The 6,179-nt window shown below is 48.7% G+C and overlaps 1 protein-coding gene across 1 annotated transcript in view; it reads right to left on the minus strand.

Moving 5' to 3' along the window:
• Positions 1–5,954, minus strand: part of LOC119383907 (uncharacterized) — a 73,349-nt gene extending 67,395 nt beyond the window's left edge. The window contains exon 1 of the mRNA XM_049412994.1: positions 5,713–5,954. The gene's annotated coding sequence lies outside the window, so the exon portion shown is untranslated. The remainder of the gene's footprint in view (positions 1–5,712) is intronic.
• Between the last annotated feature and the right edge of the window lie 225 nt (positions 5,955–6,179).

Consider the following 6,179-nt stretch of genomic DNA (forward strand, 5'->3'; position numbering starts at 1 on the left):
GTCTCTACCACCGTCTGCTCTGCACGAACGGTTCAGCCCCTGCAATGTATGGCCTGCCAAAAGTCCACAAGCCTGGCGTTCCACTTCGACCTATTGTCGACTTCACCAGATCACCGCTCTGCCGACTATCGGGCTACCTTCACAAAGTGTTGAGTCCTCTAGCCGGTAAGACGTCGACACACATCGAAAATTCGTCTGCTCTTGTTGCTAAGTTAAAGGATGTCACACCGAGTGAAGACGACGCCATGGTCTCGTTCGACGTCACGTCACTTTTTACAAGCGTCCCGGTGGACTTGGCAGTAGCCACGTACGAAGAAGCCCTTAAAGCTGACAGTGGTCTTCCTGGTCGCACCCCCTTCGACATCCCCGAACTTAGCGAGCTGCTGCATTTTTGTCTCAGCAACACGTATTTTTCATACGATGGCAAGATTTACCAGCAAACACATGGTACGGCAATGGGAGCGTCAATATCAGTCACCACGGCCAATCTAGTAATGGAAGCCTTGGAAGGAAAGGTCCTGGCAACGTTCACTCCGGCCCCCAAAGTGTTTTACCGGTACGTCGATGACTGCTTCTGCATTTTGAAGGAGCAAGACATCCAACGCTTCTTGGACTGCCTGAACGCCCAGAACGTTAACATACAGTTCACGGTTGAACACGAGGATGACAATGTGCTGCCTTTTTTGGACGTTCAGATGCGCCGGGATGGGAGCGCCCTCGCCTTCTCAGTATACAGGAAGCCCACACACACAGGTCGTTATCTCAGTTTTAATTCGCATCACCCCATCGGCCATAAGACGTCCGCAGTGTCATCCTTGGTGACACGCGCCGTACGGGTCTGCTCAGACGATGATGCGTTGAAGAAAGAGCTACGGACGATCCATCGGGAGCTAAACCGCAACGGTTATCCTGATCGATTCATCTCGAAAACTGAGAAGCGGATACTTCAATCCAGCTCACAGAGCAACGTGACTACCTGTGCACGTGCGGCCATACCTTACGTCGAAGGTATCAGCGAGGCACTCTCGCGCGTATTTTCAAAATACGATTTGCGCATTGCTCACGTCCCGACCAGAAAGCTCCGGAACCAGCTCGTCAATGTGAAAGACAGGCTGCCAAGTGAATCGTTTCCAGGTGTTGTGTATAAGATACCGTGCGCTGATTGCCGTGAAGTGTATATTGGCGAAACAGGAGTTTTCTCGACGCATCAAAGAGCACCAACGTGACGTGACTAAAAACAATCACATGACAAACGCCATCGCTGAGCATGCGCATGCACATGATCATACCATTGACTGGGATAACGCCGCCATCATCGCCAAGGAAAAGAACGTGTCGTCACGCCGGCTTCTGGAATCACTAATCATTCAGTCGACGCCAGCTACAATGAACAGGACACCAGGAACTATGCCTGCCGTGTACGCATGCTCGTTGCGTCACGTTCTGCCTACATTATCGACAACGACTTCGAGTCCTGCTCAGTGAACAAGGAACCCGTATGCGGTTCCGAAACGTCAGATCATCTCATCCGACTTGGTCAGTGACCGTGAATCATCTCATCCAATGCCTGACCAGACGAACTTTCGTTGAACTCTTGACTATATCTCAAGGAAAGAAGGGGCGGCCGGTGGGGTGCTTCGCTTCGCTCGCTGCAGCGGCCGCGTTTGCGAAAGGAGCGCGCTGTTCAAACAGAAATAAGTAACAACTGTGACAATTAGTTCGCGCTCGTCTTGTGTGTACCTGTTCGTTTGTTTCGTGCGTCCTGCTTTATGTTTGAGCAGTGCGCTTCAAGTGTCGAGCTGTGACGCATAAGTTCGCGCTCGTCCTGTGTGCGTTCTTTTCGTGCGTCCTTTGGGCTCGAGCGATGCGCTGGCATGCAATTTCGAGCTGCTTTCCGTTCTTCGCGTTACACTACAATTTATTGCTCTCGCAATCATTGCTTCGCCGTTGCGGCGAAACTGTGACTTTTTATTTTATTGTTCTTTATAGTATATTTTACGTTTTTTAGTCCATGTACTATACGCAGGCCCAGAGCAGTGCCGTTTCAAGAAAGACTGACACGAGTTTTTTTTTTTTTTTTTACTCAGGTGAAAGCTGTCCATGGCCTCAACTATCTTGCACTGCAAGATTGTTCAAACGCGACTGAAGTGTTGTCGGTAGTTCAAATAAGATTCCATATGCGACACGAATAGCGATATACATTCTCAAGTTTGCGCAGGCATCAGCCGTTACGCCGGAATGATAGTACAGCGGTGAGCATTCTTAGGGTGAACACAGGAGCGCGTGGCCGACGGCACTGTCAGCGCCGCGTAACGGTCATCGCTTGAAACATTGCACATGCGCATCATGCGTTCTACGAAATAATCTTTTCATCGCGCGCACACAAGCGTATCCAGAACAAGCGTCTTCATGACGTGGTGGGTGCGGTGGAAAGAGTGTATCGAAAAACACATGCTGCGCATGTGCAATGTTTCCAACGATGGCTGTTGCGCGGCGCTGACAGTGCCGTTAGCCACGCGCTCGCGTGTTCACCCTAACAGTGGTCACCGCTGTACATGTACAACGCGTTTCACGAGCGTCTCCGGTTATCACCATGAACGACTGTGCTGGCCACTACATTGTTACGGCAAGTTTTTGTTGTTCTCGAGTGGCAGTGTCCTTCACAGTTGCAAAAACTGGAAAATATTTTGCTGCAGCTCACACTAAAAAGCTGGGCTTCAAGTTTCAAGACTATGCTCGCAGTGGCAATGAAACCAGTTGTGCAGTTTACTAAAGGCATTACCGGTAAAAAATATAAGATAGAGAACATCTCTTTCTGGGTCTTGCCTTCTATATCACCAGTCAACACTTCCGATTACCAACTGGCGCCAATATAAAACAGTTACGGCAGATCCCACGCATTGTGGAGAATCGATGCCACGCGATGTAGTGACCGAGTACCTACGCAGCATTTCCCGTATACCTAGATTTAGGTGCACGTTAGAGAATCCCAGGTGGTCGAAATTTCCGAAGCCCTCTACTACTGCATCTCAATCATACAGTGGTTTTGGGACGCTATACCCCAATAATTATTGTATTACGCCGCATTTTTGTTTTCGCTTGGAGCCAAACCTTACGAAGCGGATCAACGTGTCTGTGTCCATTGAGTACTTGTGGCCATATCGTGGACTTGTCAGGCACGTCGACTCCATAGCCGCCTATATGGTAGCTTATGGTCCGACCTAACGTCGGCACTCATGTTACACATTGGCATCAATTTTATCGAAACAAACAGCACGCTACGCTAGCATGATCTCGATGTCATAAGTAGCGGTCGCCGGCCTATTTTTTACGTGGTCGAGCAACGCTTCAGTATACCTTCCCGAGACATGTTTATTACAGTGTTATAAAATTGCATGGCTGACTCTGGAACCACAATTGTGGGTGACCCGACAGCTGTTTTTCCGAAGCTGTTTCAAGCACTGGTGGTGGTTCTGCGGTAGCGTGCTTGACTGCCACGCAGAATGTCTGAGTTCGATTCCAGTTCGAACCGTGATTTTTTATCCGTTGCGTCTCTCTATTTTTACGCTCACCGAAAACGTCGACACTGACTCGGCGACACGGATTCCTGAAAGCTTTCGTGTTAAAATTCCCAAAACCCATTCTCGCCGTTCGTGAGTCCATATACACTCTGAATCACCGGTGGTGCATACCCGCATTCCATGGGCCACTGTATGCGGATGTGTGCCACACGTGACCGAGGGAAAAGATTTCCTGTCGTGCGCGTCAAGCACGTGACTTTTTCATGTTATGAACCGTGGCGGCTAGACAGGCAGATAGAAATGGTAAAAGTGGCTTTCGCACTCAAAGAAATGCTTCGGATTTGAAAAGTGGCACAAGAGTGCACCGCAAATGGTTCAGTATACCATGATCTCACGGTCAGTGCGAAAATGATGCGCATACGAGTCGAAGCTCGCATTGCAGTGGCGGAATGCAAAGGTGCACACTCAGAAATATGTATATTACCAGCGCAGTTGTTTAAGCTGGCCGTAAAAACTTTGGTGTGTACATATGTGTACAAAGAAAACTATCACCATGAACGGGAATGCGCCGCAGAAATTGGGCAAATACCACTACTCACCGCTGGTTCACTAAATATGAAGTTAACAGACGGGCGGCAAATACCGATTAAGATTTCGAGGCAGACGTAACCAGTAATTGAGAAAAGCTTTAATAAACCGCAGGGGTTAACCCAGTGATGAACACCATCGTCGCACGGTTCAGCTTCGCTGAAGCATGTGTACGGAATGCTTCCGTGGCACGTACAACGAGAGAACACTAGGGAACGGGAAAGGCAACGGCGGCTGGGAGAACACCCCGAAGCCATGGAAGCCGTACGCGAACGACGACGTGCCCATAGATCTATGGGAGGTGCGAACCGTCGGTTTCAGCGCGAGTGTTTCTCTCCGTAATTTGGACATCCGTGTCGTGTCTGTGGCTGTCTGTGGTTTAATTCGAACCTTTCTGCGCTGAGACGCAACCGAGTATCACCTATCTAAAGCCTAGCGACAGCCTAGAAGCAACCAAATTAGCCTTCAGACCCGTCCAGCTTAGCTGTTTCAAGCCTTGCGCGACTTAATAAAAGCTTCGCCATTTTTTTTTAGTGGCGGAATTTTAAACTACTGCCTTTCGGTGAAGCGTATGCAAGACCACCGGGAAGAATACGCAAGACGCGTGTAACTGACAGTTTTATCGCAGCATAAACAGGATTGCGCACACGGAACACGTAGCGCGCAGCGTATACGTTATGGCTGATGCCAATCTTACAACATTCTGCCAAAAGGCACGGTACTGTATTGCATACCTGATCTGACACTACTACACTTCGCAAAGTATGTTGTCTACTTGAAGCCAATCGATGCTCCAGACAACAAAAATGAGCTGTGCCTTCATTTTCGACACTCTTTCAGCGTACGTGAATGTAAAAGCTTTCTCAGGGAAGAAGGACAAATACAACAAGAATACTTACAGCCACGTGTGCGACGCACCACAGAACGCAAGGCGAGTGGAAAGCGCAGCGCGAAAAAATATCGAACACGATCATCATTTTAGGTTCCCAGTACCGCTTGATCTGCACAGGTGACACGCGCAAGAACTGCACTATGACATGCGCCTCAAGACAAAGCACTTCTTTCATTGCGAAATTTGTTATTCCCTTAGTAGCTGTTGGCCCGGACGTTGTCAGAGCGCCACACTCAGCCATCGTTAATATCTAGAGAGTAGCGATTCGCTATGGTAATTCTTACGGTGCCTGCAAAAGTGAAAGACGCGTAACCGCAGTCTGGTAAAGCTGCGACTACAAACGTTTAAAGCTTAATAGGGATAATGTTTTCTTTCGTGTTCTTGGTGGTTTGTCACTGGGCAAGTTGTGTCACGTCATTCGCTCGTGCCATTCATTCTACTGATCACTGACAAAGTATTGGGCACGGCCAAGTGGCCCATTGGAATATGCGGTCTTGGTAAGCATGAAAACGTAACTGCGACTTAATCTCAGCTACTGCAGACTAGCTTGTTTTTTCTTGAAAGAAAAGGCCGCCGTGTCTACGGTGTCGGATGCTTCCCGCGCAGATATAACACAACGTAACACACATCACTGGAGCCACGTCTATTCGTAGCGATGTAAGTGTAGCAACTTGTGTCAGATGCTTAGTAAAAGCAAGGGAGTAGGCTTACCTTTTGAGAATGACCAAAGTGTAGGTCCTCGAGGCGTCGTGTAAACTATTCCCGCTACGGGCTCCGCAGCAAGGCGGTGCGGCTAGACGATGAAGGCCAGCGCTAGAAGCTCGGTGCAGCGGAAGAATGAAATGAGCATGTATCGGTATCCAACCCCTTTAGCCTTTTGATAAGCGACAGGTTGGATTCAACCGACTTTCAAACTCGCAAGGGCTGTTAGTTAATATCTCTGAGGTGATAGTCTCGCTTCTGTTACGTTTCCTTTTCCAAAAAAAAAGATATACGAGCGTCAGAAGTATAGTGCAAGTACGCGCACTTGCAGTGACTGTCGCAGAAAGATTATTGCTGTTAAAACCCCAGCCGGTTTCTGTTAATAGCGATGTTCGATTGGTATATTATGCATGTCACTTCTCCGGTTTACGCAGGGACGTTACTGCGCACTTCTTCACACTTATGTTGTTCAGTGA

Source organism: Rhipicephalus sanguineus, chromosome 2, assembly GCF_013339695.2.
Source record: "Rhipicephalus sanguineus isolate Rsan-2018 chromosome 2, BIME_Rsan_1.4, whole genome shotgun sequence".
Classification (NCBI taxonomy): domain Eukaryota; kingdom Metazoa; phylum Arthropoda; class Arachnida; order Ixodida; family Ixodidae; genus Rhipicephalus; species Rhipicephalus sanguineus.